Here is a 23,391-nt window from a genome sequence, read left to right on the forward strand (position 1 = left end):
AAGGCACCACTAGTGAAAAGTAAAACAAAATTAAATTTAATTTAAAAATGCCCTAAACAGTTTCATTTTATGTTTTTAATACTTTTTGTTGCATGCTACTTGGGAATTTCATTGATACGCTTGAAAGAGTTTGGCACTTGTGAACCTAAGATGACTTGTGGATCCAGAAAGTTTAAGATTTATTGAATGGAAGAGCAGATATGAAAAGTTTGCACACAGAGGAGATATTGTTTTATGGCTCTGTGATTCAATGGCATAGTGCAACATGCGGCGAGGCAGTCTTAGCTTTATTAAATCTCCTGTCTCTTTTAGCTGTGCCTCCTTGGATGCTTCCTTCTTCTTTAAAAAACAAGAAATAAAAAGGAAGGGTGGCAGAAGAGGAAGAAAATGATTTAGCAATTATGGAGGAAATTATATGATGCTAAAATTACACCGTGTTCAGCTATTTGAATGGAGGGACTTGCGCCTTGAAAGGGCTGTAATTTTAGGGTGTGAAAAAATGTAGATTACAAAACAAAGAGAAAATTTAAATATGTCTCATGGAGAAGGCAAAGTTGGGGGGGAAGCAGCAGCTGGAGGAAATTTTGAGGCAATTAGGGGTAAAGGAAATGTGTTATTGTTGAGGGCACTGAGTGATAAATAAGGCTGCTTGACAATCAGGTTTGAAGGCCCAATGGCAGCAGAAGCTAAATATCCCTCCTTCGGTGAACTGTGTTGTGCTTTCATGCCAGTGTCCTTTGGTGCTAAGCAGATGAAAATTTTAGATTAGCAACAGTTCACTCTTTATGGAAACTCCTTTATAACAGATGAGCATGAATATGAGTCTCATGCCAAACTTCATGAGCAAAAAAGTATGAACTGACAGACAGATACCGATCAAGTCCATCTTTGTGTTGAACTCTTTGGAATGAGGGTAGCATGAGAAGTCAGGCATTTGGAATGTCCTCTATGGCTACAGAATGACTAGGACAGCTTAATTTGCTTGTTAGAGAAATGGGAAACATTCTGGGAAGAATGGAAAATATTATACAACCCTAGAAAACGGAGGAATATCTGCAACAGTAATTATCTACGGCTGGTTGACCCATGCTTACAAATCATCTGATCTCTGTATATTCAGCTTCTAGATACTTGGTGCTAGGTAGCCAATGCTGTGAAGTAAGCAGGTTTGAAAAGTTTTGTGCTCAAATCAATGGAAGGTGAATATCTGTGATGACCCTTTCACACATTCGATATATTGTGGTTAACAATATTAAGTGATGACTATGCAAGTGTGAAGTAACAGTTTGAATCAGATTTAAAGGGCTCAGGAAAGCAATTCAGGTCACAAGGCAGGCAGGATCACCTATGTACTCGCACGTCCATAAATCAACACGTATAATCCAGACCAGAATTTGTCAGCCTTGCGAAGTACATTTTCTGTTGGGTGATCCCAGTAGAATAGTCAAATAGCTCTGTACATTTCAAGTAACCAAACCAAGCCAGATGCTCCAAAGCCCTAGGGACATCAGACAGTCGAAACTAGTTAAATGATTTACTGTGTATCAGCTATATAGTAACTTATCTTAAGTTTTTTAAAAAGAGGAAAGTCCTATCTTTGTAGGCAGGAATTCAAAGGAAGCCATTTATTTGGGCTCCATAAAGAGCTGAGAGACAAATGCAGGATGCAATGGGTGGCATCTAGAAGAATCCAGATGAAGGGGGAAAGTGGAAAAATAAAGGCGAAATAAAAACAGCACTTGGGAGCAAGCAAGAATAAAAGGCAACATATGTTCAAAATGGTTTATGGGCCATATCCCCAAATGTCCACAAACAGCTTCAGAACTGAAGGAGAGACAAGTTCAAAGCAAGAAATCTCCTCTTTTAAAAAAAAAAATAAAAGCAAAAGGCAAACGAACAAAACTCTATGGGAAGAAAACAGAGCTCACAAAAAAACAAAAATTAAGCAAGGAAACGGAAGTGAGCTGTTCTGTGGAGTACAGTCTCTTTTTGATCTTCTTTGACACTCTAAAGTTTCTGAAATTTTATTGGTCCTTTTCTCTCACCCCACTAAAAATTTGGTTCTCTGTTGGTCACGGGACAGACTTGCGCAGAAACAGTTTTGTGTTGTTTTAGGGACAGATAGGAAGAGTCATGAAAGTTGCTGGCACTGCTAGCCACATAGAGAAACAAACCTTGTACTTTCTTCACACAAATGCATTGTCTAAACTCATCTAAGGCCTTGTCAGCCAGCAAGAAAAACCCATCAAGACAGGGGTTCAGGAGTATTTCCATCATGAGCCAAAGTCTCTTGACCAAAGTTTTCTTCCATTCCATTCTGGGGTGATCATATTCAACATCCACACAGATGTATCCTCAACCCAATTTTGCTGATTAATACCTCTTATAGCACAAACTTAACTATTTGTACTGAACTCATAAGTAAGGCCCAGTGACTTCAACTGGCTTTAATTCCAGGTAACAAAGGTTTGATGATACAGCCCTAGTTTCCCTGGAGACAGAAGGTGGCTTTTGGTGTGACAAAACACAGAAGCCTGAGAAACGCATGCTTCCTCTCACCACACCTCCATATCTTAGTCAAAGCTGAGAAATATGCATATCTTCCCTGGGAAGGTTCATGTTCTTACCCTACATCCTGACTACATATGGAGAAGAAATTCAGAGAATCCACTTTCCAAAGTGGAAGCACATAATCTCCCCAAGAGTGGCAGCGCATCATCATGTCCCATCAGTACATAATATTCGTACAGTACATAATAGGATCCTCACTTTCCAGCTAATATCAAGAAGAAGAAGAAACACATATTATACAATTAGAAACATGAAGATTTTAAGGGTTGTTAAAGGATTATTCCCTTAAAATTTGTGCAGCGATGGAACAGACCAAACCCGCTGAGGAACATTTATGAAAGGTTCACAAGCCATCTTAAGTCTGTTTCACCCATGCATAGCCCAGTTACACATTTATATCTCCCAGCTTCAGACAAGTTATGAAACTATGATGTGGGGAAGCATCACAACCAGAGAAGGCTACAAAGCAAGCAAGCAAATACATACTTATCATGTCATAAATTGCAATGACATTTTAATGACATTTTCAAGTTGGCAAGTTGCTGAGCTGAGTCATGGAAATGTGGTAATACTACAGACCAGGGGGTTTTCCTCATCCCACTTCTGCAGAATAGTATCACCTAAGATTATCACCGAGTTAAGGACAAATATTTGGGTCTAAATCCCCAAATCTGGTTTCTCAGCATCTGTATCAGTAACAGGAACACAGGGAACTGTTAGCTGCGAACACTTTTCTTGCACGATGCATAAATATCCCATTCTTATGGTGTCTTATAAATTGATGGTTTCAGAAAACCTAAGTACAGTTTTCATTCCAATACTTTACAGTTCTTTGGACAGAATTCAACACCCCTTTGCAACAATAGTTAATAATACCTTGAGGAACCAACAAGAATGTTACTTTTCTAGGACCAGGGCAGAAAATAATATACTTGATTTTCTTTCATATCAATTCTCATTCGTAGACTTGTTTTATCCAGATTCACAGTGATGACCACCATTTGAACTGCTTTGTATTCTGCTAAGCAAACAAACCAGAAGCCTTTTTGTTTCCTAGGACTAAGAGGGTAATGTTTAAGATAATGCTCAATATTAATTTTAATTTATTTATTTATTAAAGCAAATGATTGTTAGAGGTTCCTTGTTGATTTAAGATTAATCATATTGGTCTCTGATGTGATATACTGTTGAGCAGTTTTTTTCCTTAAAAAATGTTTAGGGGTACTCTCATTTTCCTACTCATATTGAAATACTGCCCCTCAATGAGGCCAAACTTAGATTCACAAAATGTTTAGGGGTACGCGTACCCCTGCATTCCCGCCCAAAAGCACTGCTATTGAGCCATTATAAGGCAATTCTATGCTAGCAATGTTACATTTGTAAGCTTTTTTACCCAATAGTTTGTCTTTTAGCTAATATTATTTTACTCCAATTAACATTAAAGTATTTGTTTCTTAACTGCCTTGATCTTCCTTACAAAAATAATTCAAAAAGTATGACACAGGTATTTTAAGTGCTCTCTTTTTATTGTTTTTTTAAAAAGATGTGACTAATGTAACAGACGTCAACCTCAAGAATTTATCTGTAGCTTGGAAAAATGTTTTCTCTAGAAGTATGAATCACCCCCCCCCCCATATGTGGCAAAACATTTCATGGACAAGTGTCAAATTCATGATAATGTTTATTGGAAATGGGGGAATCAAATGTTTTCTGGCAAATGAACTGTGGCCATGTAACATGTGATTATTCCTTGATAGACACCCACAAATATAACAAGACCTTGTGCGTATGACATTTTACTATGTATTCACAAGGTGCAGATCACCATCATCCTTGTGGGACGTTGTAATGGCCACAGGAACTTACACGTAGCTGTGGCGACACCCTAACAATTTGGTTTTTTCAACCTACATGTATCATTTGCAGGCATGACAGATGTTACTGCAGTCTCCTTTTAAAAAAAGGAAGAAGAGGATTCCATACTAATAAATACCATCTCGCACCACCTGGCTAACAAATTTTATTTTCAATTTCCCAATCTCAAACTTAACAATAACAAAGTTGCAATTTGACACCAGCGCTTCAATGGCTGTTTCTTCTTCCGCACTTTATTACAGCACAATCACATTTCCCAGAGTCCTAAAAAGGGGTTTAATTGACGCGTGCTACGTAAGTTGGATCATTGTGCTGTTTCTTTGATCACAATAATTGTAGTGTGTAAAGCACATTTCAGTTAATATCTCACCACATTTTCATAATGCTAAGAACCCCAAAGAAGCAAATAATATTAAAACACATACAATTTTCTTTTCATTTGTTGAAGGAGGGAAAATACCCCCCCAATGTAACACACTCCTGTTTTGCTTTCCTTAGCTTATTTTATTTTGTTCCAATGCAAAATTTATTGTCATTTCACCAAATGCGAAAGCAAAACTATACATACAATAAACAGTCATTAACCCATTATGTATTTTCTTGAAGAACTCTTTAACTGAACTTTAGAAGAAGAAGAAACTTAAGAGAGATTCAGAGTCATCTTGCATAGCACACAGTGGGGCTGGATTGAGACACATCAAAAAAAGTGTTTCAGGAAAATGCGTTGTAAACCTGAAAGTGGGAAATCACATAGGCAAAAGACAGAACTCCACAGCGCCATCTGGTGCCACAGCGTTTTAACGCATATAAAACGCTTTTTCTTTACTAAGGTAGCTGAGTCCTGGGTTTTTTTATTCATCTGTAAAGTGACATTTTGAAACTTTGGGAAATTATCTTTAAAATGATATAGAACATGTTAACTATAAATGAAAATTAAAAATGAGACTGTAGGTTGACATTTTCATGGAATTACCATATATACTATATGTATAGTGTTCAAAGAGCTTTGCATACATTATTTTGGTCAGTTCTTACAATTGTAAAGTAATCCTTACAGTCCTTTAGAGAAGATAATTATTGTCACTATAATGTAGCTATGGTATCGATGCTGCAAGACGGTGCTTTTACCTAAATCTAGCTAGTGAAATAATGGATGAGACAAGATTTTAATTATATTTTTTTAAATTGCATTTTGGTCTTCAAGTTGACTACATAGCATTTGACAACATCAGTCCCTCATTAATGTTAGACTTCTCTGCCTTGCATGCCATCCTCCATTAGAATAGCTTTGTGTGTGCGTTTATGTATGCTTTTGAGCATAAAAATAGCCAGCAGAAAAAGAGTTACACAGCTCCTTGCACCCACTACTGTTCTGCTAAAAATTGCAGGTACTGGATTCATTAAATGCATTTTTGTGTAATGTGTAGTTTGCCTCCAAATTTTCCTAATGGTGATATTTTATTACAGAGCAATAATAATAATAATAAGTTTGTAAACTTTTATTGATTACTTAAAAATTAGGGCAACAGAGTGCAATCAGTTTGAGCAATCAATCACTGAAAGTGTAAATGGCAATTAGACTTGCCCTGTGAAGTCATAATTGAAGTGGACCATAACAAAAGACTCTTGGACTACAGAAGCATCCCTCATAGGTGCCCACCCAGATTCTGATTAAAGGCCTTCTTTGGGAGTCTGTTCCACTGCTCCTTGTACCATCAGGACGATCTTCTAATTGTTTAGTATACATTTTCTATTGTCAGGACTGCCGCTAGGTCCCAGCTCACAGAGGACCAACGCCCAGTGGATATTATATACAAAAGTCTTTATTGAAGTTTAGTTTCCATTTCCAAGCTCTGGGCGCGCAGACCCACGTCTTAACGCTAGACCGGCTAAGTCCCCTCTGACTCACTGCTCCACCCACACCAGTTTAAGATTCTAGCCCTGCTCCACCTCTTGCGCTGCTCTTTCCTGCGTTGGGTCCTTCTGCCCTCTGGGGTTCCCTCCTTCCTGGACTCCTCTGACGCGGAGCCTCCTGAGTCTTGCCCCTCCCTCCGGCGGGCTTTAGGACCTGGCTCCCTTCCCGGGCTCCCCGCTGTGCCGCGCTCCTGTACATTTGAACTTGGCGCGCGCGCCCAGCCGGTGACTTTCCTTCTGACCGTTTCCCCGCTTCCTGATGTGGGTGTTGCCAAACCTGACTCCTCTCCTCCCTCTGGTGGTGAGGACACTGGTCCCGACTCCTGGGACTCCCCCTCCCCACTGCGCTCTGGTGGAGACGCTGGCCCTGATCTCCAGCTGCTGTTCAGGGACTCCCCGCTGGCCCCTCCCTCTTGAGGTTTCTCCCTTGGAATCTCCCTTGCTCTGGCCACCGGCGCTCCCTTCTGTGAGTCCTCCGATTCGCTAGAGAGGCTTGTGGAATAACTCTGGCCACTGTCACTGCCTGCGCCCCCCTCGTACTCCTCCTCCTCACTCTCCATTTGCTCCCCCTCCTGTGTCTCTCCTTCTGAACCCCTGACATCTATACATATAATTTTGAACCGATTCATTCATTCATCCTCATGTGCAACAGAAAACAAATCTGCTCATTGACCTAAGTGACATCCCTTCAAATCTTTGAAGATGACTGTGTTATCAGCCATGTTCATAAACCATGCGCCTCCCCTCCCCATTCAATTCCTTCTGCCTTTTCTCATAGGACTTGGTATCCAAGTATCTCACCATCTTTGTCACTCTCCTTTTGACATATTCCAAGTTGTCAGCTGTGGTGCCCAGAACTGGACGCATTACTCCAAGTAACATCTGGCCAAAGCAGAATAGATTAGTACCATTACTTCTTGTTACAGGGATACTATTATTCCTCTACACTGTTGATGCAGTCTAGAATTGCATTAGCCCTTTCAGCTACTGTGTTGCAGTGCTGACTCATGTTTAGCTTATAGTCTATTGAAACCCCTAGATCTTTTTCCACATCTAATGTCAAAACTCAACTTGTTTTGTACATCTGATTCTTCCTACCTAAATAAAGATCTTTAATTTATCTCTTTTTAATTCATGCTATTAGTTTTTGACCCAGTTGTGCATTCTGTCCAAACCATCTTGAACCTTGTTCCTATATTCCAAGACAGGGGTTCCCAAACTGTGGTCCACAGATCAGTTGCGGTCCATGAATTTCATTCAGGTGGTCCACAGTGTATATGTGGATTTGTCTTTGAATATGAGAGATGGCATGTCCAGCACATTAAATATTTACTGCTTCTTTTATTTCTTATGTTGCATTTTATTGCACTGCAATTTTAATTCTGTAGAATACAATAAAATAGATAAGAAATAAAATAAGCAATAAAAGTGCATTTAAAATCATTGCTACAATTGCTACAACAGGCAAAAAAATCACTACATGGTCCAAGACCCTCAGCAATTTTCAAGTGATCTGTTACAGGGGGAGTTTGGGAACCACTGTTCTAAGATATTGGATACCCCAATCCAGTTTGGTGTCTTCTGCACAGTCCAGCTCAGTCCTGCTCTTTCACGCCCAACCACCTTTTCCTGCTGCTGCTTCCCATAAGAACACAAAAGATCCAGTATGGAGAAAGAAAAGTCAGTGGTGTTATCAGGGCAAGACTTTGAGGGTCGAGGTCCAGATCCCCACCCAGCAGAAGTTTTTATTATAATCATTTCTTATTTTATATACCACTTATACGCCAAAATGGCTTCTAAGTTGTTTGCAACAATAACATAAATCCATAACTAAACTACACAGTAATAACAGATCCTTAACTAAAATATACAATAAAACAATTAAAAAGCATATGAATTACAACTGTTGAAAAACAGTTAAAACCATCAAATCACAAGTTCAATGGAATGCTTGTCTAAAAACCTATGCGTCTTCCGGAGCAGGTGGAATGCCAATATGGATTGAAAGGTAAATGGACCCCTAACCGTTAGGTCCAGTCGCAGGTGACTCTGGGGTTGTGGCGCTCCTCTTGCTTTACTGGCCGAGGGAGCCAGCATACAGCTTCTGGGTCATGTGGCCAGCATGACTAAGCTGCTTTTGGCGAACCAGAACAGCGCACAAAAACGCCATTTACCTTCCTGCCAGAGTGGTACCTATTTATCTACTTGCACTTTGACGTGCTTTTGAACTGCTAGGTGGGCAGGAGCTGGGACTGAGCAATGGGAGCTCACCCCATCGCGGGGATTTGAACCACCAACCTTCTGATCAGCAAGCCCTAGGCTCTGTGGTTTAGACCACAGCGCCACCCGCGTCCCACTGATGTTGCCTCTCTTATTTCAGCAGGGTGTCAGCAGTGAAAAAGGCCAGCTCCGTGTCACCACAAGCATCATCAGGCTGTGGCAAAAGTAACCAGGTTCCATTAGCCGATTGTCGTGCCCTTACTGGACATGAAAAAAGACTACTTGTTTTGGATAACCTGTTCCAGAGTTATTTAGGGCTTTGCATGCAAGTAGCCAAACCTTTAAATTGTCTCGTGGTGAAGAAGCAGCCATTGCAGATGCCTTAGGCAGGTGCCCAAATTAAGCAAGCATTTTAAAAGAAGTGAAAATATAGTCCAAAGAGCTCTCCAGTGATACCATGAAGTGCATAATCTAAAATTATTTAACTAGGGAGAGTAGGTAGCAGGTGGAGAATGATACCCTTTAACTGGGAAATTATGTTATATGAATATCTTTTCCCACGGGGGGGGGGGGTGATGCTTGTAGCCCCAGAGGCAGGAGGGGGTAGCAGGCTGAGGAAGGCTACTTACAACATAAGCAATGATTGTTTATGGTCACTTCTTTGTTGCCGTTTACCCAAAGGAACAAGCCTCCTCAGGAGGAACATTAGTTAGTATAGGCCACTTTTAGTGTAGTTGGCTAAAAGCCTCCAGTCACTTGAGGTGTACACAGTTTGCTAATCCACACTCGGTTGGGGGTCATTCTTGTACAAGACTGTTTGAAAGGCAGGTGTTGACTTCCAAGAATCCCATAGGGAGATTCCAATGATTTTTTTTTAAAAAAAATCTTCATAAAGGATGTAATTGCCGCCTCCTACTGCATTTATGTAGTTCCTTATTGGTTTGTGGTCTCCTGCGTTTTTCTCAGCTTTGAAAAGCTGTGATCCTTCCGGAAACACACAATTGTAATATACGAATGTTTACATGTACAGCACACACACACACACACACACAAACATTCTCTTACATTTTACCTATTTATTTTTAGCACACTTAAGAGCTATCAGAAACATACCTTTCCTTCTGATTCATCTGGGCAGAAGAAGGTGAAAACATTTCCTTACCTTAGTGTATGCAATATGCCTGTTTCCTCTTTCTCGTTGCTGTGATGGGTTTAATAACTGCAGCTAGTGGTATTAAACGTTTCTGCCTCCTTTCCGATTATTCTAGTGGGGTGTGTTGGTGTGACAAAGCACTCACTAAAACATGCCGTTTCCCAGCAGCTGGCTCTCTAGGACTGCTGGAAATGATCTATAGCAATTAGATCTGGGGCTGCAACAGCTATAATTTTGTTACATATTAATATCCACCTAGCAAAAAAGAGGTGAATGCCCCCTTCCTCAGCTGGGCAGAGAACGAGCACTCTGGATTTATTCAGCTGGGCAAATAAGTGGTGCATCAGCAAGATGAGCGCCAATTATCACATTTTCATATTGTGTGTCAGGTTTGCACACAGCAACATGCTTAGAAGAAACAGGACTGAAGCCAGGTACTGAGGCGATGGAGGGATGGAAGGACTGATGATGAGACTGCCAGTCAAAAACTTCAAAAGTAAGGGAATACTGAGGAGCTGCCCTATTTGTTGCCTCTTCGGGATCTGTGGATTTGGAATATTTCAAAACAAGACATGCTCAGTCAGTGGCGTAGCATGGGTTGTCAGCACCCGGGGCAAGGCAAGTAATTTGCGCCCCCTAACCCGTGGATTTGCACCCCCTAACCCATGGATTTGTGCCCCCTAACCCCCAGATGTTGCGCCCGGTGCGGCCGGCCCCCCCTGCACCCCCACGCTACACCACTGTGCTCAGTCCATCCTGCTCAGATTCTCTGCCTTGTATTTGCATTATTAAGGGTTCAGCCCTTCACACACACACACACACACACACACACACAGAGAGAGAGAGAGAGAGAGAGAGAGAGAGAGAGAGAGAGACATTCATGCAAACATGTGCACCCACCCACATCTTGCATCTCTAGGGCGGCCAGGTGATTTTCGCCGCCCTCCCCAAGCCATCAGCCCTGTGGGACTCCAGTGTTTAGATCTATGGGCTACTATGCAAGGTCTGCCAAAATAAAGAGCATCCGTTTTAAAACAGGGCACACAATGTAAATTATTCCCCAAATGAACCTTGGGGGGGGGGGGAAGGCTTCATACAGAATCTCCCCCACAACCCTGCTGAAAACTTAACTGCTGAGGTAAAGCAAAACCCTGTGTTGTTGTTGTTGTTTTAAAATACATAACAACAACTCTACATTTGAATGCTTGGGGGCATATTTGGGGGCTGGAGAAAAAACGGCCAGAGATTAATGAAGCTTCTCCTTATTAGCGCTGTTCGTGTGCTTTTGTGTCTCAGCTACAGGCTGAGGATGGGCGGGCGCGAGCGCTTGAGGGGGGGGGGGCATGGCGAATGGATGACACAACGTGCCGGCAAATACACACACACACACACACACACATTTATGAGGCAGCCCGGAGCCCGTCGTGCCGCGCGCGCGTCTCTGCTCGTGGAGTTAGGGAGCAGGAGGGGAGAGGCCAGCAGGCAGCCGCCGCCGCCCCGTGATAAAGGCGGCGGCGGCAGAGTCAGCAGCTCTCCTGCTGCTGCTGCTGCTGTTGCCGCCGCCGCCGGCGGCAGAATGAGCGGGAGCGCGAGAGGCGCTAAGAGGCGAGCCGGCGAGGAAGGCGAGCGCCTGGCACGTTGTCTCCGGTGGGCCGCGTGGGCGGGGAGAGGCGAGGCTGAGGGGGAAGAAGAAGAAGGAGAAGAAGAAGGGGAGGCGGCGGCAGCAGCAGCAGCAGCCAGTGCTAGTTGAACGGAGGGGACGACGGGGCGGCGGGGCGGAGGACGGCGAGGAGCCCGCCAGCCGCCGAAGGGTTGGGCCACAGGCTGAGGCAGCGCGCGAGGGGAGGGGTGGGAGACGGACAGAAATAGAGGCGGCCGACACGGCGGGAGGAGAAAGGACGGGATTCGTGAGGGGGAAGGAAGGCAGGCAGGCGGTCGGGCGGCTCAGTCTGAGGGGAAGGGGAACGGAGGCAGAGCGGCGGGAGAAGGCGGGCGGCGCGGCGGGGCGTGAGGGAGCCGAGCGGCCGAGACAATAAAGGCGAAGTTCCGAGGGGAGGCGGAAGGGGCGCGGGGCGTGGAGGAGCCATGAAGCCGGGGAAGTGAGTGAGGGAGAGAGAGAGAGAGAGGCGAGCGGAGGACTCGCCGCCCCGGGAGCCAGAGTGTGAGGAGGAAGAGGAGGAGGAGGAGGAAGGAAGAGGAGGAGGAGGAGCAGCAGACCATGCCTTCCAGGAAAGCAGGCGTTGCGCTGTAGCAGCGCCCTGCCCTGCAGCCCGAGCAGCCCCAAACTCCGCCAAGAAGCCGGTGCCGTGTCCATTGCAGGTAAACGCCAAGCGACCTCCCCCTCCCCGCTAACCACCCCCCTCCCCGCCTACGTGGGGACGTGTGCGCGCGTGTCTTCGTTGCCTTCGCACCCGCCTCTTGCCTCGCTTGTCCCGAAGCCTCTCGCGCGTCTGCGATCGATCAGCGCGGGCAGGGAAGCGGGCAGGCAGGGTGGGTCTAGCGCGCGGCCAGATGGTTGTGTGAAGCTCCTGACGCGTGTCTTTTCCGTGCTCGCTTTCGGAGGGATCCGAGGTTTGTAGCGAATGGTGCTCGGGCTGAGCATTTTTAGGGAGTTCTTCTGCCCAGGTCGACACGAGGTTCCGGAAGATGCCTTTTTCCACGCGGGGGGGGGGGTCGTGGGTGGTGGGGTGTCGACACCAACCTTGTATCTGTTATGCGTGTGTTTTGGAAAGGTGGGCTGGGTTTCCCGGGGAGAATAAATACAGGCAGGCGCTGAGAAAGTTTCCCCACTGAGCCCCGATCCTCTCTGCCAAATCTACGTGCCCCCACAGACACGCGTCTCGCGTGTTGTTATGAACGTGCTGCTTCATCTCTCCCTTTCCACTTGCGCAGTAAATAACAGATGGCGGATAATTTGGGAGTGAGGTTGGAAGTGACTGGCAGAATTGCTAGCGATGGGGAAATCGCACAGGTTTGGGTAGGTGGCTTGAAATCTGTTGGAAGCATCGCTTCCCTGATAAGATTCAGGACGCGTTGGCAACATGGGAGCATTCTCAAAATGACAGCTCAAGATCTCCCACCCTCACGCCAGAGATTAGATCCCAGATGATAGGAAAACTTCAAAAAAGATGCTTTGATTTGACAATGGAGTTGGAGAAGCATGGTAATTTCAGCTGTCTTTTGCCATTATGATTATCGGAATATTTACTTAGCACCAGTGGTTTCCAGATAGTGTGTAAAAGAAGGGGGGGGGGGAAATAATGCATAAAACTTTCTTAAAATTGTCAGAAAGATAGTAAAGCATCTTGTATTGTTTTCAGGTATTCCTAATGCTTAGCTGCTGTGTTTTGATTTGATAGAAAGTAGTACATTTGGGTTAGCATCCATATGATGTCATGGAAGAAATAGCTTTGCAGCTTGCTGTGTCTCATTTAAGTATCTGAAATTAAAAGTCAGCTGTCTGAACTCCTCTGTGTTCATTGCTTGCAGTTACTTCATTGCTATTATGTTACACTTTTATCTGAACATTTGTATCCACCAGATGCTTTGTTTTCTTGGGGATAAACAAAGCATGGGTTCATTCCACCATTCTTCTGTTGTACAACCAGGTTCAGAACAACTTTTTCTTCTTCTTTCTGAAAAGTACCATTTCATCCAGAACTCTGTGAGCCAGAAGCATTTTTCTGAACTGTATGCTTTCTCCTTTTCTGCTGCTGTGTTTAAATCCATCAGTGTTACAATTGTCCATATTGTGTAAGGCAACAAGAGAACTATATTGTTTTATGACTAACTGGATTGGCTTGTCTGTTGTGCTGTACATTAAAAAAAAACCTTTAAAATTTTATGTTGCTTTAAGTATAAGAATGGTAAAATTTGTGTTGTCTGTTTGTTTTGCTTTTCTATCTGCATTGCTTAAAAATTTAACTGAATACTGTTCTTAAGAGAGTTCATCATGGATTGAGGCAAGCTGCAATGTGCAATTAAGGCTTGCAAATAACTAATCTTACATTGACTTTGCTCTCAGTTTCCAACTGAGCCTGGTTACCTTGAGAACTGTAGCCTTAGCGTCCTTAGAGCGTTCTCCACTTGGGAGTTTGGGTGTGTTCTATTTGTAACACTACTTAATGAAGAAGCATCTCACTCTGCTATAGAGAAGCATAATGGACGAGGAGAGCAATGATTGGCTATGGCTACTGGGGGAAAAAAAGAAAAAAGATTGCAAAGGTAAAAGCGGTCTGCGGGTTGTGGTGAATCATCATTTCCAATTCCATTTATGTTATTATGCTAGGCAGTATTAAGACAGTATATTTTTAACAAATATTTTCAGTGCTTAGGGAGAGTGTGCAGGATAACTTAAATGAAAGATATTTTGAAGTTGTAATGGAAAGTTGTTGCTCCATCTGGGTTATTTTATGTTGTACAAACATATATTAACACTGTTTCCCCCCCAAAATTTTGCTAACAAATATTTTCTGGAATAGCAATGTTAAATAATGTTGTTAATATAGGCAATTCTATATGTGTCAATTGCACTATTATGCTATGATTGTGTAAGACTTTGAAGTTTATTCAATTTCTGTCATTCATAATCATTGCTTCTGGTATTCGCAGAAGGTATCAGCGGCAAACCTCTGGTGGTATTTATGGATTAAACAAAATGCAAATTGTAAATTTGCATGGAGGGTCAACATAATGACATGTGTGCACATTGTTAGAGTATCATTTCATAAATCTGATGCATGCATCTGAAGTATTTGCAGAAGTTCTGCCTGTTGTATAAATAGGCTAGTCTGTTTCATGTAAAAACATTTTTGTTCTGTATTCTCTACCTAAAGTATAATAAATGTTTATTCTACATAATGTTTAACATTTCAGCACTGTGAACCAGTGCTAATGTGCATCTTAATTTGTGTGTGTGTTATCCTTGTTGACTAAATCTGGCTTAAGTGACATAAATAAGCGTTACCTGTCTAAATCAAGTTTCGAAGTCTGCTGTGTGTTTATTTGAAATAAAGTGTTAGCTAATTAAATGGGGCTTACTCCTTATATGTGATAGTAACTCAGCCTTCTGCAATATGAAGGCTTGTGAGCGTGTGTGTGTGTGCTCACAAGAATATTAGTGTTTGTATATTACAGGGCAGTCCTAAACCTTGGGTATCTGCAGATATGATTCAGGTGAAAGGATATAAAACGGATCAGAAAATTGTTTATGGAAGAGGTATTGGGATTTGACTGGGCAATTCCAGAGTAGCCAACTGGGATAAATAATTACTTGTCTCAGATCATCAAACAATTACATTGTTTTCAGATAACGCATTAACACTTCTCCATTTGCACAGGCATAAGGATGTATCCATTTTTGGAGGACTGGATACTTTATGCAGTATTTACTATAAATTGTGTAGAGAATGAGTTTTAGATCTTTTAAACTATCAACCATGATTGTCAAGGAGAAAGAAGACCATATGTTGTTCTTACCCATCCCTTCCAAAATGGGCAGTTATGCTAAAAGGAAGGAGACAGGTCCTTGTGTTAATTGGGGACAATGAGAACAGCTTAGTTAATATAAAAGGAGAAGGGTGTCTGTCATAGTTCTAGAATGTGACCTGAACAGTCTAGGTTTGGAAATTTGCTATGGGCATCAAAGTGCCAGAAAATGCCATAAAGTCTAGGAGCTAATAATATGTGACAAGGTTATCTGACTTTGCAATAGGTTAGTTGTCACATTTTATGCACACCAAGCTCCACAACAACGGACAAAAAAAATCTACTTAAACAATCTGAAATGTAATTTTGGCAGTTTTTTTCATTGAATCAAGAACTGATCTTTCTGGGAGTTTGCTAAATGAGTGAAATGTCCCTTGAGTATCAGTAAGTCTAGATAGGGAATAGGGAACACAAATTGATTTTCCCCCTTTTCTTACTAATATTCAGACATATTGTTCATTGTTTTAGATTGGAACTATGGGCTTAAGAGGAATCCTGTTTGGACTTACTTTTCAGAGGAAGAGCACAATTCAATAATTTTTTTGCCTGACATTATGCCCTAAGAGTAGGTGATCTGGACTATAGATGGTTTCTGCACCATGTAAGAACAGATTGAGTGGTCTTGCAGGATCAAATCAAAACCCTTCTAGTCCAATATTCTCTTTCTAATAGTGGCCAGCCAGATATTTCAGGAACCAAAGCAAGGTATGAAAGTGATAGCCATGTCCTGTAGTTTTCTTCCACATTTATGTGTGCAAAATTACACTGCTTCTGAACATGGAGTTGCCATTTAACTACCATGGCTTATATAGATGCTATTAGTATGAAATATTTTAAGATACGATGAGCTTGGAGATCTATGAGCCACTTCACTGAAAGCAGGAGATTGGTCAGTCTGTCTCCTTGGTGTGTGTACTATTTTTTTTATTAAAAATATTAAATATGAAACTGTAAAGATGTGATATGGGAAATATATGCTCTAGGAAGCTGAGACTGGCCAGTTCTCTACCAAATAGCACAGCAAATGGTAAACCTCAGTACCAACAGATCTGTTCCACTGTTTATAATTACTTGGACTCTGTTGAGCCACATCTGCCTTGGGCCAAGTGATATTGTTTACACTGTTCATAGTGCAAGACATAGTGAAGTGAGAATAAGAGTGGCATAATATAGCAAGACTGCTTTCTGAAGGGATAACCTAAGCATCTTGGAGTGGGAACATTTCCAGCCAAATATGTTTTTTAAATGATAATTTTGATTACTTTATAGGATAATATTCTGAATGATTAGAAAGAACTGCATTACCAAAAATAATATCTTACAGGGGATTGCATTCATGTAAAGCAGGTTTTTTTTTTGGGGGGGGGAAGGAATCACTAAAGGTTAACTACAGTGATTAGAATACTGTGAACTTTTTTCTCTCTCACTCTTATTGATTAGTTGAACATAGTGTTTCATGCAAAAATTCTGTGATGGCATCATTTCAACTATCATAGTCATCTAAAGAATGCATACAAAATGATAACTGCAAAAGAAACCTTAATGTTTTAGAAGCATTTACATTATTTCCACATTAGGCACTTTTAATTTCCCCTAAGATGTCTTCAATGTGAATCATTGCCATGATGTAAGTACAGTTTTCCAGTGCTGTGCAAGAGATGCCTGAGTATTATGGTTTTGTATATGGATGGTTGAAATTGTATTTTGAGTATATCAGCACCCAAAAGGATGTAAACACAAGTATGGTTTCTTCCAATAAGACTTGATTTACTTTGGATCACACCCTGGTTTTTATTGTTTAAAAAACAATGGTCTCTTATTTTAAGAAAGCAAATAAACCTATAAACAGTTTGTCCAAATGTGAGATATTCTATTTTAAATAGCTGGCCTCAAGACAGGTAATTTGACATAATCCTAAGCAGTATTTAGTGGAGATATTGCATTAATATTTGGACTCATCTTTTCTCACTCTTTTTTTGGCATTTTGGCAATTACCTCTTTAAATATAAACCCCATGTGAATCAAGATGAAAATAAGGCATCAAGAATCATTTTTCCTTTTTCTTTTAGTTTATTCATCGTTCTTGATCATGTATTCTTTAAAATCTGTGTATAAAGATTATAATTTTTTCTTCTCATCAATATAACTCAATATTACTTGTGCTTCAAGCAAAATACACTTCTTTTGAAAAACAAATATTAATTTGTTTTTCTCATGATTTTCATATTTTGCTTGGAGCACAAGCGAATTATGCCAACACAATAAAGGACAATGCAGCTAAGCACTATACCAAAACTGCATTGACTAAGGATGTTCACATCTTTGGCATGGTAAAAGGAATATGTTGTCAATGAATTGGACACAGTTATATGCAGAGGAGCACCTCCCTTCACTTCCTTTCTCAAAAATGAGTCACAGGTGTTTTTATTTTTTATTTTTAAAGAAGGCAATAGAAAAGCTTTACATTTTGCTTGTTAATATGCTTCCATTTTAGCCTGTTGCCCACAAATTAGCTGCAGGTACATTATAATCATTTCATAAATATTACATCTGCAGTAGAATGGAAAGTCTTATTAGGCCACTGCCTTTTTCTAAACTAAGGCTTTTGGAACTTGGGAGCCTAATGAGCAAACTTAAATGGTCATTTGGGAAAGCTTCCAAAACACAAAAAGATCACTTAGGAGGGTTTTTTGGTCTCTGTCTCGATTCTCCTCATTGCAAAGAAATGAGTACAACAAAATCGTGCAGCTCCTCTCTGCCTTCCAGGTTACACAACACAGCTGCATCTGGTGTTTGTGCCAAACATTAACCTCCAAAGCCAGATAACTACTTCTAGTCTCAGCTAATATTGGAGACATGACTGCATAAGGAAAAACAGTAACCTACAAAATGCCATCATTTTAAAGAAAATTTCTTAGGATCATAGAAGGTGACCTTATATCAAGTCAGGAGATAGCAGGGACTGAATTTGGGACCTTTTTCATGCAAAACATATGTCTTACCCGTGAGTTACAGCGTGTTCCTTTCCTAGAAAGGACCGATCACCATGCCTCTAGTGCAGGCATCCCCCAACTCGGCCCTCCGGATGTTTTGGGACTACAACTCCCATCATCCCTTGCTAACAGGACCAGTGGTCAGGGATGATGGGAATTGTAGTCCCAAAACATCTGCAGGGCTGAGTTTGGGATGCCTGCTCTAGTGCTTGGCCCCTTTTCTCTCTCCTTTGGTTTGCCGCCTTCTACTTCTGTTGATCTTCTACTTTTCTTTCTTTTTCTCTCTGGTTCCCAGGTGCTTTTGTAACTGGATTGGGGTAACAAAGAGGTAGTCCCCATATGCAGAACAGGTTTCCTTGCACCTAGCAACTTAATCAGAATCCTGGCTCAGTAGCGTGCACCCTGATTCCTTTGAGAGGTTCCAGTATGTGGTTCGGTATGCTGAGTCTATACTTCCTACCTAGTCTTATTGTACCTGCAATCTTTCTCATATGAAGATGTATTTGTCTTTAAAATATGTCTATGGATTGTATCCATTGTGTCCCTCCACTGATGGAGAACTCTTTGATCCAGTGGAGAATTTGATGAGCTAAAAGGGTGTGTGTAGAAATTATGGAATTATGGAAATTCCACAATTCCCACCTCCCACACTGTACTGAAGGGTCTCCCAATCCCCTTGAACATATTTGGGGTGGGCATAGGAAGCTGCAGAGGGAAGGGGGATTCAGGGAAAATAGCCCCCTTTCCACTAACTCTGCTGGATCAAAGAACCTTTAGAGGAATACAACTTTAATACAATCCTTTAAATCTATTTCCCACCTAAAACAAAATCTATCACTGTTCATAATTATTTATGTTTTGGACTTAGCAAGTGAAACTTTAGTTAAAGTTGACCTTTAGCTTGGCTTCTAGCAAAACCTACATTAAATCTTCTCATAATCTAATTCTTAAATAAGTTCAGCAAAAAATGGGCAGTGGAGAATGAGGTGCTTGTTTGGTGAAATCTACATTTTACGTGCCAGCAGGTGCTATGGCCTTTACACTTTGAAAAATAAGTGGTTGAGATCAGCTACCTTATTTAGACCACCTCAGTCTTAATGCTGTCTGATAATGGGTTGACCTGCAGATTGGACACATGTTGAATAAATCATTCTGAGGACTGAGCTGTCTGCAGCTCAGGAATGTGGCTAAAGGTGTAATTTCAATCACGAAAAGTTATTTGATCCATCAAAGGCTTCTGTGAATGAAAGGAGGGAGGCATTCCCCCTTTCCCATTCAGCCCCTCCCCATGCCATGCAGCCCCTCCCCCTGTTCCACTATACCTGAGGAACCCCCAACTTCCCAGGGCAGATTTTGGGAAAGGACACAGGGAAGGGGAACTGGTGAAAATCACCTCCCTTCTTCTGTGCACAGAAGCCGCTATCGGCTATAACGCTTGGTCATATGGTGACTGCTACTCAGATGCTACCACTCTGTGGGAGGGGTGGGGGTGGGGAATTGAAATTTGAAATTTACAGGATGCATTTTTACAAGGTTATCAATCTGTTAGGTTTTAAGAGGAATGGCTTAGTAAGAGTGATTTAATTTTTTTTGGCAATTTCCCCTGGAAGAAAAATATACTTGCCTCACTCATTGAAACAGAATGTTTGAGCCGCTAGATGTGTTTTTATGTGACATTTAAGGGAAACAATCCAAAGCCTGAAATTCAGGCAACTCCCCACTTACGTGCTTTCTACTTAATGCATGACCAGAAATGTGTGAAAGACCAGCTATTAAGAAATGCTGGAAGCCTGGTTTGTAGGAACAGGATATCTCCCCTCTCTGCCCCAACTTCAGCCACTTGGAAAAGGGGAGCAGGTATGCCAATCTGCCTTGGCAGACACATCTTCCTGTGGAGGCATGCTTCAGTGGAGGCTGGGAAGGGCTTTGATCTGCTGTGGAAGGAGACAGAACTAAAGGCAGCAGCGACTGAACAGGAGCCTGAACAGAAGGCTGTTGTCTTCTCACCTAGAACCAGGCATCCTGAGAGTGTGCATTTTAAGACTAGGGACTATTTCATGCTTAGTTGTTCATCGCTTCACGTCGCATCAAGCAGTGACTTGCATGTGTGACCAAGTCTGCAGTCCTGTTCTCACTTTTTTGGGAGTCTGTTCATGTAAACCAGGACTGTCCAACCAGTGGTGTAGCGTGGGTTGTCAGCACCCAGGGCAAGGCAAGTAATTTGCACCCCCTAACCCGTGGATTTGCACCCCCTAACCCTAACCCCCAGATGTTGTGCCTGGTGCGGCCGGCCCCCCCCTGCACCCCCATGCTGCGCCACTGTGTCCAACTGGTTGATGGTAATGTACTGGTCGATCGCGGGATGTCCCTGGTCGATCCTGGTTGATCGCACAATGGTGATTGATCGACCAAAAAAGTAAAGGTCAATAACTCTGATCATCCTCCCCCCAAAAAGCTGAACAACTCTGGTCAATCCAATGGGTAGATCACTGCCAGTTTGTTTATAGTGGGAGTAGATCACAGTCTCTTGGAAGTTTGACACCCCTGATGTAAACCAGTCACCAAACGCCACGGGCAGATATTTCATTCATACATCAAACTCTATACGTCTCATTTCAACCAAACACAGCAACAATAATAAAGTCACATTGTAAAACAATATAATACAGTCAATTGATAACAATAAAATACAATTAAAAACATGTTGTTGTTTTTTAAAAAAATGGTAACTGTCAAGAGCAACAAAGAGCTGGAATGCAGCACACCCCAAGAACATACACAAGCTTTCTTGAGAGCTTGTTCCATGAGGATATCAGAGAAATAAGTGAAAATACTCTATCTGCGTTGAGGAAAACTTCACTTCTGACACTAGGCACACCTGAAAGAATTGTTCTCCAGAACACATCCCAAGGGGGAATGTTATATGGGAGAAACATTTTCCTATGATATTCTTGTCATGGGCTTTTTTATGTGGAATCCAGTATCTTGGACCTGGTAGAGAAAAACCATGAATACAATGCAGTGCTCCTTAGTTGACTTGCTTTAAACCCTCAACTTAGCACTGAAATGATGTCAAATCAAGCTATGTATGTTTATGTGCATGTGCGCCAGCAGGGGCACATTTAGGGAAGGGAGATATATTGGAGCACATGTGATTATTTGGGGAACATGCCTATATTCCTGGCCAACGTACTGATTGCTTAGTGACTTTTGTTATAAATGATGAAACAGATCTATTCAGTAGGTATGAACATTGACCCTTGTTGATAACATTGCTGTAGTTATGGGATATAAAGAAGTAACTACAACAGTTGCCCTCCCCTTTAATATGGATGATCTCTAAAACTAGGACTTTCCTGCACTGCAGGAGGTTGGATTAAATGACCCTTGGGATCCCCTCGACTACAGTTATATAATCCCATGACTTCAGATTTTGCTGAGAATCTTACTACTCTTAAAACATTTTATACTCCTGGAATATGAAATGATACCCATGATTACAGGAAAGACGAAGCATATAGAAGATACTGGATTATGCAATGTTGTAACGTGTTTATATGCACATCGATTTACTGCAGCAACAGTTCCCATCAGGGATTGCTCCCAAAGAGAAATGGGACCGAAACCTTTTCCTCAGGGAGCTGGTTTAGAAGAGAGGGCGAGCACAACTTATCAAGATGTGCTTATTTATGACTCCCAAAGTATTATATTTAATTCAACTTTACAATGCAATTTAACCAAAATATTGATGCTATGGCTGTAGCCTATGCAGTTTGCATATCTTTGGCCCATAATGTCTGATCCATTACTAGCTCTGCTGAAGTAAAAATTGGAATCTGACAAATCTGCTAACTTCCAAAGCATCAGTTCTGAACATAAACATCTTATGGACTCATTCTGACACGGTGAATTTTAGATTTTCAAATTTCTAGTTCATTGTTCATATATATATAATCACTTCAAAATTACAAATCTACATCTGATTATATAAATTCATTTCAGTTCTACAGTCTATTCTGCAAAACAGGAGGGATAGTATGTTGCAGTCTTATATCCCTTTCAGTTTCAGATTTCTTGATGCGTTTGTTACCTCTTCATTTTAATGCAGAAATGAATGAATGAATGCAAACAACAATAAAAAACACATGGCACACTTGTTCATTTATATGTAATTTCAAGATGAAAGGCAAATGCATTTACTTTTACATGGCCTTGATCTAACGTATGTAATTTCCTGAACACAATCTGAATTTTCTTCAACAGTTTTGTAAGCCCCATATTCTAAGTGGGGGCTTTTTTGAGAAAAGGTTAAGTCTTGGTAGGATACAGCAAGATCATACAAAACTAGCCATCTCTAATTACAATTCATATTGATAGATATTTTAATAGCCCAGGAGGAGTGCTGCAGTATGATTGACTTCCATTGACACAGGATTTTAACAAGGGCAAATTGAAAAGGAATGCTAACATTTAATTTCTGATGTAGATTAATAGGAGATATTTTCTAATGTGAATTGTAACTTACAGCATCGGTGCCTCCAAGATCTAAGAAAGTTCTTGCTATATTTGGAGCTATAGGAAATATGTACATGGAAGGATTTCTGTTCAAATGAATATGTAGTGTAAGACAGGATAGGAAACAGGAAAGATATCCTCCTTCTGAACATAAGGAAGGAAGGAAGCATCAAAACTGTGAAAACTGAAACCAGATTCTTTGCAGATGTTGTATTTTTTGACATAATGAGCTGTCCCGACCCCCTTAATAGCTAGTCTGTAACTTTAAATGTCCTCAGACATGGAGAATTATAGACCTATATTCAATTTATCTTCTCTGTATATGTGTTGGGAGTGATATATAGATCATATGGGTGACTTCTGGCTTAGAGGCATTGCCAAATACTAGCGGTAAAGGCATGTGAGAATTCAGCAGGGTGTATGAAGGAGCATACAGGTGGATCAGTTTGCCTCACTGTGGCAAGCAGGTGTTCAGAGTTTGTAGGATAGGCTAAGAGGGTTCAAGTATAGGCAGGTGTGCAAGGGGTGAGAGTAGAGATCTTGTAGGAGAAACAAAGGTGGTACAAGAAGGCAGTTTTCTACCAAAGCTGAAAGAAGATAAACTGCTGGTAGAGACGATGTGACCCCAAATAGAAAAGGTGAGTGAAAAGGCAAGGCTAAATT

At 41.5% G+C, this 23,391-nt stretch overlaps 1 protein-coding gene across 16 annotated transcripts in view; it reads left to right on the plus strand.

Annotated features, from left to right (window-relative positions):
* ARPP21 (cAMP regulated phosphoprotein 21) overlaps positions 1-23,391 on the plus strand; it is a 250,687-nt gene that overhangs the window by 64,401 nt on the left and 162,895 nt on the right. For 2 of the 16 annotated variants that reach the window (XM_083705669.1, XM_083705670.1), the window contains exon 1: positions 11,655-12,052. The exons of 4 other annotated variants lie outside the window; for them this stretch is intronic. The gene's annotated coding sequence lies outside the window, so the exon portion shown is untranslated. 10 more of the 16 variants (XM_083705664.1, XM_083705675.1, XM_083705676.1 and 7 more) reach the window with 9 other exon arrangements.

The sequence above is a fragment of the Podarcis gaigeae genome (assembly GCF_964106915.1).
Source record: "Podarcis gaigeae genome assembly, chromosome: 12".
NCBI classification, from domain to species: domain Eukaryota; kingdom Metazoa; phylum Chordata; class Lepidosauria; order Squamata; family Lacertidae; genus Podarcis; species Podarcis gaigeae.